Genomic DNA, 15976 nt, shown 5'->3' with positions numbered 1-15976 from the left:
GGAACGCGTTGAGTCGATACCCCTGGAGACATGTCATGAACGCCTCTTATTGTTCTTGAGCTGACATACGACGCTGCTCTCCTACTACCCCGCCTCCATCCATCCTTCTCTCCCTGTCACATGTACTTTTTCCCTCTCTCCTTCCTTCACTCTCACGTCCTCCCCTCTCGTTCATTCCCGGGTGTGACATGCACATCTCTCCTCCTGCATCCCTTCGCTTGCCTTTTCTTTTGTTGCCGTTCCTCCAGCACCACCTGTGTCAACCTTTTTTGTCCTAATTTCCCATTTCTGCTGTCTTTTCCTTACCTCTTATCATTTCCCCCCTCCTTTTTTCCCCTCTGACATTGCCACCCTACCTCACGCTTTACATCCGACTGCTATCCAGCGCCTCCTTTCATTTCTATGATACATTTGACTTCATCTTCACCCACACAGACAAAGCTCAGTCATATCTGTTGAACTGTCACACTGTTTTTTATGTGTGTGTGTGTCTGCCGTCGGGAGCTCACAGCCTGCCTCGGCTCCGAAGCCGCCTCTGCTTTTATCCCCAGCTCAGTCGCAGTGACTAGAGCCCGCCCTCAACCCACTAAAGCAGCCAATGAGGAGACGGCAGGCCACTTCCTCATTTCAAACAGCATGTGGTTTAAAGAGGCATTGGACAATTACGCAGAGCGCGCGAGAGATAGAGAGGAAAACAGACAGAGAGACGAAGAGAGACAAAGGGAAAGGAATTCCCAGTTTAGAGATACGGCTCTCACTACAAAGCAACAGCCGGGAAAATCCTGTTTGCTGTTGCTATGACGGGTCAGCATGGGTTAATCCAGCTCTGCAGCCCTGCTAATGACCGAGGTTTAGCTCACGTAGAACACTGAGAAGGTGAACACAGGTTACTACAGGAAACCTGTTCAACACTACAAAGGTATTTGCTATTTAGAATGGATTGAATGCTAATTCTTGGTACTCTGTAAACCCCAACTTAGGCTCCTGTTCATAACAATCAAAGAGTGTCATATTTTGCCGCATTAACTTTTAATGAAGAAAACATGGTCAACATGACTCTATAAAGTTGTACTCATTCATATTTCTTTTTAAAAGTAGTTGAAAAGTCTTTGAGTAATATGAAGGGGTCACTTGTGTCAGGAACTAGGAAGGCACTCAGATAGTATCAATGAATAAATTGTGTATCAAATAGGCGTGGTTTGATTTTGTTCTATCAAATCGATGTGTTTCCTTTTAGGCCTATGATACACTCTTCCACTAAGTTTAATGACATTTGGGAAAGTATTTGTTCCGCTATCCCACTGACAAACCAAACTGAAAACACAAACTCCTGGATGGAGAAAGAAATCAACAGACTCTCCTGAGCTTTACAGAGTGACTTAGCATCTTTGAAGTCATTGTTTTGGAATAATAGCCTACAGCTTTTGTCTTTTGGTTCAGCTTCACCGACCCTTCCAGGCAAAGAAGGCAGATATTTTCAGGAGAGAAAAAAACCCTCAAATAAACCCACTGTGTGATACCTGTCCAGCACGAAACAGCATGACGGTAAGGTCAAACATTGTGGAGCAATTGACATCTGAAGAGCCGGATCTATGCATCTGTAAAGTGGGAAACCAACATGGAACACAGACCCATAACAGAGTCAATGCTCTGGGTCCAAGTAAAATCAACCAGACACACGATTCCAAATGATACCTTTAGCTGCTCTGCTGGGAGAGGGTCAGCCAAAACCACTTTGTAGGGTGATCTTGTTTTTCAAACCATAAGTATGAATAGTTTATTATCCGGAGCTGAGAACGTATTGAGGGTTTTCAGGGAAAATAATGAAGGCCAGTGATAAGATAAGTCCCAAGATTAAGATTGGATTTATCCAAAACCAACAATGCTTTAGAAGTCTATTTCTCTATACAAGTCTACAACTTCCCTGTGCTGTCTGAGCCACAAGCCCATTGGTCCGATTCCAGAGAAATAAACACTAATTCCTTATAAGGAATTGTATTTATTAATTTTTTAACCAAGTGATTCTTAAACATCAGTAAATATAGCTTTTTGGAGGACTACTTTCTGCTGAGTATGCAGTTGGTGCCTAAATCTGGAAGAGGCACCAGAAGGTGGGATTGACTTGAATATTCATATAATAAAGTGACATTTCACCCAGTGAACAATGTTTTTGGACAACAGTTGATGATTTGGTTAGAAAACGATGGATGCTGATTAATATTGGTCGAATTGATGAAGACCCTTGCCCGTCCCTCAAATTAATAAAGAATGTCAACAGCCTTATACCTATTTACTTATATTCAGACTAGATTGAGACTGCTAATTTGTTGATAATTGTGATTTTCTTGTGTAACAAACACTATTTAGGGGCATGAGAGTAACTTTCAGCGCAATGCATTCAGCGGGACTCAAGTCAAGACAGGAAGATATTTGACCTTGGAATCTGTTAAGAGTCCACACACACACACACACACACACACACACACACACACACACACACACACACACACACACACACACACACACACACACACACACACACACACACACACACACACACACACACACACACACACACACACACACACACACACACACACACACACACACACACACACACACACACACACACACACACACACACACACTCACTCACTCACTCTACTGTCCCCCAGACAAAGGAGGGAGTACATCCCCGTGCCCCTGGGGGAGACCTGATTCTGCACCCACCCCTTAACCCCCACATGAATGCACACAAACACACACACACAGATATTAACCCACCCCCATGCTTGACGGCCTATTTTGAAGAGCAACAAACAGGCTAGCAGACAGAAGTGGGGGGTGGGGCAATAGGGTCCCTCTATGGTAACAGGGGCATTATAAGCCAATTAGGAGTCCCGCCTGAGTGACTGACAGACAGGGTGGAGAGCACGACACGGCTCGCTGTCTGGTGTGAGGAAGGTGTGTGTGCGTGTGTGTGTGTGTGTGTGTGTGTGTGTGTGTGTGTGTGTGTGTGTGTGTGTGTGTGTGTGTGTGTGTGTGTGTGTGTGTGTGTGTGTGTGTGTGTGTGTGTGTGTGTGTGTGTGTGTGTGTATCAAATTGCATTCCCCTCTCTTATAACTAAAGCTTTGGGCTAAAGGGCTCTAATATGTGCACACAAACAGAGTCTAACACGCACACACACAGCAAATATCCACACGATCCCCTCCCTTGAGGTCCACCTCCTACACACGAAGGCATTCAAAAGACCTCTTTGTCTCTGTATCGTGCCAGAGAAATAGAGGAGAAAGAAGAGAGAAAGGGAGAAGGAAAGGCAAAAAAAGGAGCGCAGAGGGGAGAAAAAGAGCAGCGAGAGAAAAAGGGGTTTGCAGGGAAGCAGATGAGGATAGAGGGAGACCTGAAAGGGGAGGGGGGAGACTGAGAGAGACAGAGGGAAAACATGGAATAGGAGGACAGGAGGGGGAGAGCAGAGGAAGACGGAGAAAAGGATGGAAGCTGGGAGAGCTACAGACAGCCGGGCTCCAGTGCTGCTCTGAACTCGTTTGATCCAGTTTGTCTCGCCAGGCGTTCCTCGAGATACATTCCTGTGGCTGGCTGGGCGCACAGTTAGGGAGAGACACAGAGAGATACTGAGAGAAAGAGAGATACAGAGGGTGAGACAGAGCACAGATTGAGGGAGAGAAGCTTGTAGGTAAATATAGAGTATACAGAGAGGAATAACAACAAGAGGATATTAAAGGACAAGGGATCAGCAAGCGACACAGGGAAAAACAGAGAGAGAAAATGTATTCACGCAAGAGAATTTGCAGCTAAAGTCTTTGCCAAGAGCTACCTGCTACAAAAACGTTGACCCTCAAAAACCACTATGTTTCTCTTTGGCACCGATATAGGCTTTGTCACATATTAAAGTCACTGATATAAATCCATGATAAAAGCACCAATTATGAAGAAAAAAAAGACTTCAGCTTTGTACAGACTCAAATTCATGACTTAAAAAAGAACACCAGGAGAAGTAATTCAGACCCAAAGAGGAAAACTGTATGAATTCTATCATCCGAATGATATTGAAATGATATTACACCTTCATGTGTTTCTTTATTGGCTCTATGTTATTTGCTAATCACTGGGCAGCCCAATCAAAGTTGCCGTAGATCCAGTGGTTACCACCTTAGCATTTTTGGTGTTGCTGTGATTTGGCCAGAGAAATGTCTGCTGCTGATTCCAAAGTCTTTAAAAGATGAAAAGTGACAGAGGGGTATTTTGCGAAATCTTTTATGATGACCATGATCAGCCTAAGAAACAGTAGGCTCGCTAATGTTGTGGCTTTAAAAGGTGGATACATTTAGTTGAGTGTCGCAAAATAACTTGTTTACTTACAGCCTATTTTACATTTAATAATTTATCATTTGGAAAGCCTAGAATGATTTGATCCTAATTCAAGTTAGCATAGGGCTCATCCGGAGGTTAGCCTGTTCAACCGGCGGAAGTCTTATGCTGCGTTCACACCGGACGCGATGCGAATATTCGCTTAGCTCTAAACGCTCCTATCACATCGCTCTAGTTGCTCGAGTTTCACCGCGGCTGCCAGCTGTGTTTACTCGCATCATTCAAACAAGACGCGCTGGCTCGGGAGCTACAACTACAACAAAATGAACATATTTTACCGTGATGAAATTGTAATACACGTTTCTAAATGATGCCGACGTAACAACATACTGATACCGGTTAGTAAAAACCATAAATTAATGCTTGACAAGTCTGCAGACAAGACGGCAGGCGAAAAACCTTTTTAAATGCTTGTTTTCTAAATGAAGATTGGGTCGACCAGGCTAAGCTAACCCTTGTATATGCTCACTCCACACTCATAACAACGGCCTACAGACATAAATAAACCAGCGACTTTATTCGCCATGACACAGACAGTCTGTGGTTTGTACTTGTTTAACTTCTGTACAGTTTCTGTACAGATATGAGGAGCTGTGATCTCTGTGTGCTAACTGCTAACAGCTAATGGCTGATGTTTTCTGGTTGAACGTCAGTGACGGCAGGCTGAGATCCTCACCTCTGATTGGCTTCCGTGAGAACGCGTCACGTGAATTTGGCGCTCGAGTTGAAAAAATTGAACTCTCGCGTTTGACGCGGCCCCCTTCAATCGCATCAATCGTGTGATTTGCGCCGTGTCCACCGCTTCATGCGCGCCGTCGGAGCGAATTCGCGTCTGATCGCGTCTCTGCATTGACTTTACATGTAATCGCGCCGCCCCCAAACGTCGCATCGCGTCCGGTGTGAACGCACCATTACGCATCCTACACGCGGTTCCGTTGCGAACTTCAACGGAGACGCTTCCCATTCACTTGTGACGTCACGCTTTGCCGAACTGAATTGTGGTTCCGTCGCGTCGCTTTGCCTCCGTTGCTCGTGGTGAAAGTTGAATAAAAGTTCAACTTTTCAAGCGTCGACGGAAGAGCCAGCCAATCAAATCATATGCCAGCACAAGCACTAGCCAATCAAACCGTGTGCTTTGTGTGTCCGGGGTGGGAGATTAATGTGATTGGTTGTTGGTTGTGTTAACCATAGGCGCCGCGTGAGGCTCAGGTTTGGGAAGGCTAAATAACTTTTTTTACCTGACGCTGCCCGCCTCCGGCGTGTATAGAAAAGAGATCAACTCAGTGAAAGCACCGCCTGCTGACCAATCAGAGCTCATTGTGCGGAGTTTAAAGCTATCAAGTTCCAGGATAAAGGAAATACAGTTTAAACTGCCGTATGCAGAGAAGACGCCGACGTGTCGCACATATCATTCATATCACATCGTCAATCAGATCATCGATCATATAATATCATAATATATCATATATTTACTTATCTGAGTCAGCTTCTTGAGCCGTATCTGGCCGTGCAACACTCACAGTGTCACATACTGTATGCAAAAGTATTATTTTAAGCAACACATTAAGTTGACGAAACACTCAACTCAAATGTAATTAAAGTCAGATCCACTTGGGGCAGTGATATCATAAAACTGTTGTACGCTTTCAAACACTCGGTAGTTTACTTATTTTTTAACCAGTTGTTCTATATTCACCTTGCAGGTGCAACTATTTGGCTTGAATACTGGATTATATGTTTAAGTCATGGATGGTTAAAGTTCATATTTGTCTAATATTAGTTTACTTTTCATGAATGAAGTATGATGCTGCGCTGTCAGTACACTTGTCCCTATTTGTGATTGGTCAAATATAGCTAACCTTGCCCCTTTCACGTGAACGCGCTCTCAGCTGGAGAAAGAAACCCTGGCTTGATTTACCGAGTTGATAATCAGCGTCGTAGGAACGCTTAGCGAGATCTCGTTTGTTAGGGTTAGTTAAGATAACTCAAAGATATCCAGGGCATGTTGAACTGGCTTCGTAGTACAGGGCACAAGTTGCTGCATAGAAGCGCTAATGTCAAAGACACAAACATTATATTTTTATTTTACCAGGATGCAGTGACAAAAATATTTGGGAAGGCTTAGCCTTCCCTAGCCTACAGTACCCGCTGCCCCTGGTGTTAACCCCAAGCGCCAGACACACCTACCGGCAAGCGTCAATACGACGGAACCGTGTGTAGGTTCTGTTGTGGGAGCACGCTCAAAAGTAGCACTCAGCAGTGAGATGACAACATGAAGTGTATATGTAATCAACCCTAAATAACCCAATTTGTTCTGATAATACATACAAAAATAAACTTTTCCCGGCCCTATCAACCAGCCCTAATGTTAAATATTGTGTTTCACAAATGAGAATGTGTGTCCTAAACTCCCAAATGTAGAAATACTTAAATAACTTTTTCAAAAATAAATATTACATTTAAAGAAGTCGTTCCTTTTTTACATTTACTCCCAACAGGATTTTCTTTGTACTTGGCCAAATGTCAAAGCAAACCACCTTGACTAAAGGTGCCACTGGTTGACTACTGTCCATAGTTTCTGTCCCATGCTGTTGGCTGTAGTTGGTTAACCAAAGGCAGTTCAAATTATTCAGTATGCTGAGTCTAAATCAGAAGCAGGCAGGGAGAAAGAGCTGTCTGACTTGCTGTTCTAAACGATTAAATGATAATTCTGGTCGATTACTTTGTACTCGCTAAGGTAATTGCCGCCATGAGTCTGACAGGGTCCGACGGGCCGAGAGAGAACAGACGCGTTGTAAACAGGCCAAAAGTTATCTAAACCCCTTCATTTGGAGAAGAAACCAAAAGTGAGTGCGCCCAAATTGCTGGTAATAATCCGTCAGTGCAGAGGGAAACTGTGTGCTTTGAACAGAAGAAGTGAGGCGAGGTGAGGTGACTGGAGGCTTTGATCAGACGGCCTGGTGTGCCAATGCCCAAAGAGAGCAACAGCTGTCTCAGAGCCTTCAGATCAACAACAACGACTTCAGGGTATGCTTCTACACTTCAGATGGGAGAGACCAAGCAATCAAGAACAGAAGAATGTAAAATTAGTATTTACTATTGCTTTAGCATATTAATGTGTTTGCTGACATGCGAACGAACAAGATTAAAAGTCATTAATCACAATGCTCCTATTTACCACATACAATGAGTATGTAGTTAAAGTCCATGTAATGTCCAAAATAAATGTTATTCTGTGTTAATAAATCGCTTCATCACTTTCCACTGTTTCATTTGACATATCAACATCAATGATTCTTTCCATAAATACCCCCCAAATAACATGAAATGTGTGCCACTTTCCCGTGTTATTCCGCTCCGGTAGCAAAAAGCTTGCCAGCCATTAACCCAGCTGTGTGACGTCACACGTGGCAAACACCAGCCCCGTCTGGATTGTTTGTTTTGTATCCTTCCGCTATTTTCGCTCAACATATGTGTAACCGGACCTCGCTAAACTTTTTTTATCTAACAATTCATGATGGGGAAGCGATGTGTAATTGTGAGCTGTGAATGTTTCCTGATTGCTATAAACATTGATCATGGGTGCTGGAAGATTGTGCACAAAACTCGGGTCAGAATTAAGTTACTACAGGTGTTATGCCAGCTTGAGCTAAATGTCACCAGAGTACAGTGAACTTGCCTAGTGACTGAAATATATAAAAGTTGAAGTGAAATAAGTAAGGCCAAAAATGAATTACGTCTGAATATCTTTATTATTTTTACCACTTTTAATTATTTGTGGGCTCGCACATATACCAAAATAGACTAATGTACACTGCAATAAAGATAAAATGTTACAAGTGAAAAATTAACAAAAGAACCCTTTTTTATTTATCAAACAGTAAATTAATACAATCTTACAAATTTGCGATTTGGAAAATGTTGTTTTATTTACATGTTTCTTTGGAAAAATAATATTGTAAATGATGTACTTTGTAAATTATTTACATCATGCGAAACCATTTTAACCAGTTCAGCTGCATGACTTATGTCAAATTACAGATTTGGCCATTGAAATCCCTGATAGCGGCCTCCCGGTTCAGGGTAAGTCTTCCGTATCTCGGTTACAGCACGCAGGCAGCGGGATTCTGATTTTTGGGCCGAGTACACCCCAGCACCAACGTACAAACTGTCGATAAGCTGTATATCGATACTTCCTAATGAAAAAAAAGTATACAGATTATAAATATATTTGGAGAAAAATAAAATGTTATGTAGTACTATTATGTAGCAATGGTTACAAATTGGCTTATAACATGATATTTGTATTTTACTTGTACAAAATAAATATGAGGTTTTACATGACTGCTTGACAGAATCATAGACCTCTTATATATTTCCTCACATGTGTAGTTGTTTCTTTTCCCAAGCATACATTGAACTTGCATACACAGAAAAAATAAAAGCCAAGCTGTTTTTGACTGCTTGAAAGAGTTTAATGGTATCTTTAAAAGTGTACCATATCTGTAGCGACTAAAAGTATTATATGAAAGCAAAGCTGCAATAGGCAGTTGGGTCAATCAATATTTACTTACTGGTGTAGTGGGCCATCAACTGCTCTGTGTTGTTGTTTGTATTGAAGATACGCTATTTTCAGTGTCCAAACACTGAGACAGCCTTCTCTAAAGCCTGGGTGGCTAATAATGCACCTTGGTTTCTCGTCGGTGTCTTCTATCTGGCAGAGTCCTGCACGGGTCTGATTTTCAAGACCCGCTCCCGCCCCGCACCCGTGACGTGCAGTACCGAACCCGCCCCGCTACCCGCACATATTGCCAATTAGTTCTGCAACCCGACCCGACCCGCCGGCACATGATCCGCAACCCGACCCGAACCCGCATATATAGGCCTATAAGCAGTGACAACGTGCAATTATTAACACACGCAGTTGCATATTTGGCTCAAAAAGCCTGGGATGTTGTTTATTTTCTCCATCTAGGATGACACCAAAAGCCTCCCAGACGTTGGATTTCGCTCTTGAGGAAGAGTTATTGAAAATGCTGTATTCTCCCCTATAGAGAGCTTCACCTCAGCCATTCAGAATGTGGTGCGCTCAGCAGCAGATAGATGCACTGCAGAGGTTATGATTATGCTCGGTAACGCGGAGGAGAGGTCTGAGGATTTAAACATTAAACTAAATTATTATTGTTTAAATATATTTATTATGCAACACCCGCAACCGGACCCGCATCATCTTTGTTTTACCCAGAAGCGAACCCGGAAAAAAGCGTTTGAAAAAATACCACCCGCAAATCACCTTTTTTGCGGGTCACCCGTCGGGTACCCGCGGATACCCGACCCGATGCAGGACTCTGCTATCTGGTCAGTAGGTTGCAAACTGTCTATTTGTTCCATCACCTGCCAGATCTCTCTGCAGCATACACATTCATCTGCAGTGGGCATGCTTTCACAGCATTGACATGTACACCTGAATATTGTACATAACATTAAAAAACAAAACAATATCTGCCGGACGTGTGAGGAACAGATGACAAATTAAGATCGACATTTAGTGCAGGTCAAATTAAATAAAACAGAATTTACCATTCAGTATTGCCGACTCGAGTCTCGCCGGCTGCGGAATCCGCTTCTCTTTCACAAGTTTCTGCCTCGTTGTTCGATTGCTGGGCAGGAGGCTCGTACTTATAAGGCAAGATGCCTTGAAGTGAAAGGCTAGCTGGTTGACTCTCTACTTCTGTAACTGTATCCAGATAACCCACCGAATCTGAGCTTGAATGATCGCTGTCGCTGTCGCTGTCTGAAGTTATCGCGTTGCTTGCCATTCGGACTGATTTGATCAAATGGCAATGTTTGCCACGTGTGACGTCACCGCTCGTTCGGGAGTGATCGGGGGCGTACTCGGCAAACTTCGGAACCAACATCGGTTTTTAACGTATATGTCATTTAATTATGACGAAACTTTAAACATTTTTATTTATTTTTATTCTGGTGATATCTAAACTACATGTTAAAAAACACCTGTGTTAGATGCATTACATGGCCTTTAAGTAAGCTGTCGGACGTCACAACAGCTGGAGCTGATCCAAGACAAAAAAAAGTCATGATCACTTAATAGTTTGCAATGCAATGTGGTTAATCTTGCACATTTTAACAAAACTACTTGATTAGGTTGAGTAAAAAAAACAAGGATCGCTTTTTTTTTAAGGCAAGTTTGTTAAGTGACTTAATGTATAGGTATGTTATAAATGTGACATAAGTTAATTAAGTTCAACGCTACAAAGGGCTCAAACACCTACCTACACCGTCTACTTGGTTGAGTCCAGTAAATAAGTTACATTTATCACATAAGTAAAGTACGGAAAGTTATTACGTTAATTAGAATGTAACGTAGGCGAGTGAGTTTCTAAGTGCATTAAGTGAGTAGATTACATACATGAATTAAGACACAGGTCAAAGTCCAGTGTTTGCTCGAATCATACATCCGACATGAAGTCCTATCTAAGTGAACAGATTTGTTATATGTAAAAATCCACCTTAATCTGGAAGGAAATTGACTCGTTTCCTGTGACCGCTTTATGCCAGTTAGTTTTGGTGAATCATGGTGTGTTCATGCGAGTCACTCTTTCAATCATGTGAGGGTCCACCTGCGGGAGTCCCATGCTGACTAACACATCCCTCTTATTTCTACCTATTCCCCTACACACTCGCAATCCCTCTTTTTCTCACTCTTCTTCCACTCACTCTCAGACTCTCTTCTTCACATCTGATGTGACAAGTCAAAATACGCTTATCGATTGAATCTGTGTGTGAGTCTGCATGTGAGTGGGAGTGGGCAAAGAAGGTCTAATTGAGGGGATAAAGCAGAGTATAGGAAGACGAGTCAATTACTACAGGAAATGGAGAACGAGTGTGTGTGTGTGTGTGTGTGTGTGTGTGTGTGTGTGTGTGTGTGTGTGTGTGTGTGTGTGTGTGTGTGTGTGTGTGTGTGTGTGTGTGTGTGTGTGTGTGTGTGTGTGTGTGTGTGTGTGTGTGTGTGTGTCATGAACAGAGGTGGGGGAGGTTTGGTCTGTCATTACTTTCTTCCTTCAGGGTCTCCTTTTACGCATCAATAAAATGCTTGAGCTGCTATTCTTTGTCCCAGCCCCCCAGCTACCGTCTTCTACCCCCCAACCAGACACATGTAGGCTCTCTGTGAGTTGCCATTAGTGTGGTTCATGTTCTTCTAGTAACCTCTGACCAAAGTACTGCTAGTGTACAACAATAAGACTCAAGTCCACTCACAAAAAGATAAGACACTAGTCTTGTTAGTAAAGGTGCTACACATGCAGCTCACACACACACAGAGCACATCCTCCTTGCCTCTTTTCAAGACCTCCAGTAACTCCACCTGTTTCCCAAAGACCGAGGAATGAAGGGAGTAGGTTGACTCATATTAAACAAGTTCAGAGTGACAGCAACCACAGCAGTGGTTAGACTAATAATGTATTAGTACACCTCTCTACAGGCATGTACACAGGCATTAAAATGTGAGAACATGTACAAATGTCGATATGTGCGATGAGGCAAAAATATCTGATCATATTAGCCAACACATGGGATCTCGAAGCCTTGAGACAATGCAGGTGTGTGTGTGCTGTGTGCATGTGTGTGTGTGTGTGTGTGTGTGTGTGTGTGTGTGTGTGTGTGTGTGTGTGTGTGTGTGTGTGTGTGTGTGTGTGTGTGTGTGTGTGTGGGGGGGGGGGGCAATTAGAGGAAGAGATAGGAGCACAATGCAGGCAAGCCATGAAGACGAAATCAGCATAAAGGATGACAACTAGCATGGGCTATCAGATTAGCGCTAACAGTAACGCAGTATTCCAAAACAAGAGGACTAGAAGAAGACTGCAAGTTCAAATCCTTTTTTAGGGATTTAGAGAGGTGCTTTGGGAAGAGAAACACATTTTTGAGGATTATGAACTGAAAACAACACCATATGTGTTTGCAATGAAAACCCCACAAAGTAACTTTTGCATGTAGCACTAGTAGGTTTTACAATTTAACCATAAGTCACGCAACTGGTGGATAAAAAACAAAGTTTGTTGCCCTCTGAAGAACAGATGAGAATCGCACACCAGTCAGAGGTATGTCACCATTTGTATCTGTATAAGTCTGTGTGCACCCAAACAAATGACTCAATGTTGTGTACTAGATGAGTGTGCTTGCACGAATGTGTACATGCAGGTTGACACCATATTTTAGTGTAAATGTATACACCCGGACACTGTGTGTGTGTGTGTGAGGACCAGTGTCTTTAGTAGACTTGTGGTAATCCTCTTAGCATATGCTGCTCGAAGCTCAGAGCGCATTATGTAACCCCTCTAATCCAGCACCACATCAAGACACACAGCAAAAGACCACAACACACACACACACACACACACACACACACACACACACACACACACACACACACACACACACACACACACACACACACACACACACACACACACACACACACACACACACACACACACACACACACACACACACACACACACACACACACACACACACACACACACACACACACACACACACACACACACACACACACACACTGTACGTTACGTTCAAGGTTTGTGTGAAATTGCTGATGAACAAATGGATTGTTCTATCTAAATACCAAGAAGTGAGATGTTCACTGTACAGAGGGACACTGATTTTCTGATTTGAGCTCCGCTGTCCAGAGAGAAGCTGCTGCAGAGAAAGTGAAGCACTACAAGTCTCCTTTTGTGTGTCCCTGCTGCCCTCTTCACATATTCTCTGCAGCTCCCTGATAACCTGAGCATCCAAACCAAAAAGAGAATAATCTTTCACTCTCTCCTCTGTTCCCTCTCCATTCTGTTGCCAGGGCAACAGCGGCCATCTTGCCGTGCCCCATCTGTCTTGGGTACACATCACACAGGCCGGTCATAAATGTGGAATGACAGTCAGAGAGGGGAAGCAGAGAGGGTGAGACAGAGGTGGGGATGGAGAGAGTCACAGAGAAGGATACACAGATCTGCCCTCCAGGTTCAATGACTAAATAAAAAAAAAGGTTGGCCGTCTTGGCACAACCTCGTCTTTACCTACCATCACCTTCTGACATGCGTTTAGACACTAATCAACCTGCTTTATCCAATGATCTGTTCTGTATAACCAATGCCAAGTTATACTTCTTCAACATCTTTATTTGATAGATGTTTTTTATATACAACATTTAACAAAAAGAGCTCCAGTTTGGCAACGCTAACTGTCATATTAACACAAGAACCTTGCCAAAAGAAAGTCTAAAATGCGCTAATATCTTGATACAAATCAGGACCTATCTGATCATCTTTAAGAACTTGATTAATCTGTTATGGGTATAAAGAGGTTGGGACAAGGCAGTGTTTTGTGGGGGCCCCGAGCCCCCGGGGTCACACGTTTGAGTTTTTAAAAAAAATTTTTTAGATGTTATTAATAACTGCATATCTATCAATCTATGTGTCCTTTGATGCCAATCTTTTAATATATATATTTTTTTAATCACACGACCGCCCTTCAAGCCAATCAGAATCGAGCTGCCGCTACTGAGAGTGAAACTGAGTATCTGCTCAGCTTTTGGAGCAAGTGAGAGCCAGTGAATGTTTCGCTCTGCAGCTGGATGAGAGCACGGATGTAGCAAATGTCGCAGAATTGCTTGCATGCATCAGATTTATTTCAGAAGACAACTTTGTTGAGGAAATATTATTTTACAAAGCACTGGAAGGTAGGACCACATGAAGAGACATTTTCCAAGTTTTAGATGAGTACATCATCTCAAATGGACTTGACTGGTCTTCTTCTCGCCTACAAAGCCCTTAATGGGCAGGCGCCATCTTACCTTAAAGAACTCATTATACCCTACTGTCCTACTAGGGCATTGCGTTCCAAGAATGCAGGGTTGTTCCCTAGAGTCTCTAAAAAGTACAATGGGAGCCAGAGCCTTTTCTTATCAAGCTCCACTTTTGTGGAATCAGCTTCCAGTTTGTGTTCGGACGGCAGACACCCTATCCGTTTTTAAGAGTGCGCTTAAGACCTTCCTTTTTGATAAAGCTTATAGTTAGGGCTGATTAGATTCAGCCCCTAGTTTTGCTGATATAGGCTTAGTTTGTCGGGGGACATCGTACTTCTTCCTTCTCTCTGTCTATACCTGTGTACTCTCATGTTCCGATTAACCCAGCTTCCCCAAATTTCTTTCTTTTTGGTGTCTATATACGCCGGGATCCGGAGTCATGGATGATCCTGCGGTCCTGTGTCATGGATTGCGAGTCCTTGATCTTGAGTCGTGGCTGTGGTCCTGGATCATAAGTCCTGGATGGATATACTCATGGATTCATCTTCCTATTATACACACATGCATTTTCCAAACATTTGGACTACCTATGTTGCAAATGTATTATCTTTTCAATTTACACACGGCATCTATTGCACGTCTGTCCGTCCTGGGAGAGGGATCCCTCCTCTGTTGCTCTCCCTGAGGTTTCTCCCATTTTTCCCTTTAAACTGGGTTTTCTCTGGAAGTTTTTCCTTGTACGATGTGAGGGTCTAAGGACAGAGGGTGTCGTATTGTCATACTGATATTCTGTACAAACTGTGAAGTCCACTGAGACAAATGTAACATTTGTGATATTGTGCTATATAAATAAACATTGATTGATTGATTGACTGGTCTCGTTGTGTGGGTGTGTGTTCAGATGGGGCAGTGGGGCTATGACAGGCAAAAAAAGCGGAGTGACAGCTTTGATCAGGCAGAAGGCCCCAAATGTAGTGGCAACACACTGCATGCTCCATGCTTTTTTCCCAACAACATTTCTATCTTTCCCAGAACAACAGGATGCTGGTAGCTTCAAGGACCTCAGTACCAGCAACACTTTAGATAAACCCTCATGATTTCAGAATTAGGGCATCATTGTAAAATCTCTAATCAAGACCATAAACGTTTTGACATTTTATAACCAGTTCTACCCTTAACTTCCAACATACTTGTTAAAATATCATGAAATGATACACACTTGATCAAGGCATAAACAACCAGAATAAGGAAACCTATATTTCACAGCGTTTTTTCTACCCTCGTTTTCCAAGCTCAGTTCTAATCTATTACATGATTTGCAGTCATGAATGGATTCAAATGAATTCAATCAACCTCGCTTGACAGTGATAACATCCACCTGCTTAAAAGAAAAACTGAAAATCAACTAGTCTGGAAATCTAAACCACAAGGTATTTCACTTCTAAAACCAAAACGATGTATCTACAGATTGCAGCCAGTTGTGTGGACTGCAGCCTCACATTGAGTGCAAGTGAACACATGTATTGGAGCCACAATGGAGGCCGATGTGACCTCACGTGACCCAGAGCTCAGGGGTAAGTGAGGAAGTGGTTTCACTGAGACATGATACTTTTGGTGTTAAGAGCGCACGACTGCAACAGAAGCTGCACTGACAGAGGCTTAAACATCCAGAAAGTTTGGCATTGGAGCGAAGGAAAGACGTATTAAGAGGAAAAGATAGACTCAAAATGCCAATAACTGAACATTAATATG

The 15976-nt window shown here is 42.9% G+C and overlaps 1 long non-coding RNA gene across 1 annotated transcript; it reads left to right on the top strand.

Moving 5' to 3' along the window:
* The first annotated feature begins 6 nt into the window (after positions 1-6).
* LOC307027133 lies at positions 7-15093 on the top strand. The gene is made up of 3 exons (XR_013804549.1): positions 7-919; positions 1441-7592; positions 10435-15093. It is a non-coding gene; the product is annotated as an uncharacterized lncRNA (long non-coding RNA).
* Positions 15094-15976: the final 883 nt, after the last annotated feature.

Source organism: Notothenia rossii (genome assembly GCF_949606895.1).
Source record: "Notothenia rossii genome assembly, contig: scaffold_281, whole genome shotgun sequence".
Taxonomy (NCBI): domain Eukaryota; kingdom Metazoa; phylum Chordata; class Actinopteri; order Perciformes; family Nototheniidae; genus Notothenia; species Notothenia rossii.
This window is presented reverse-complemented; position numbering and strand designations above follow the sequence as displayed.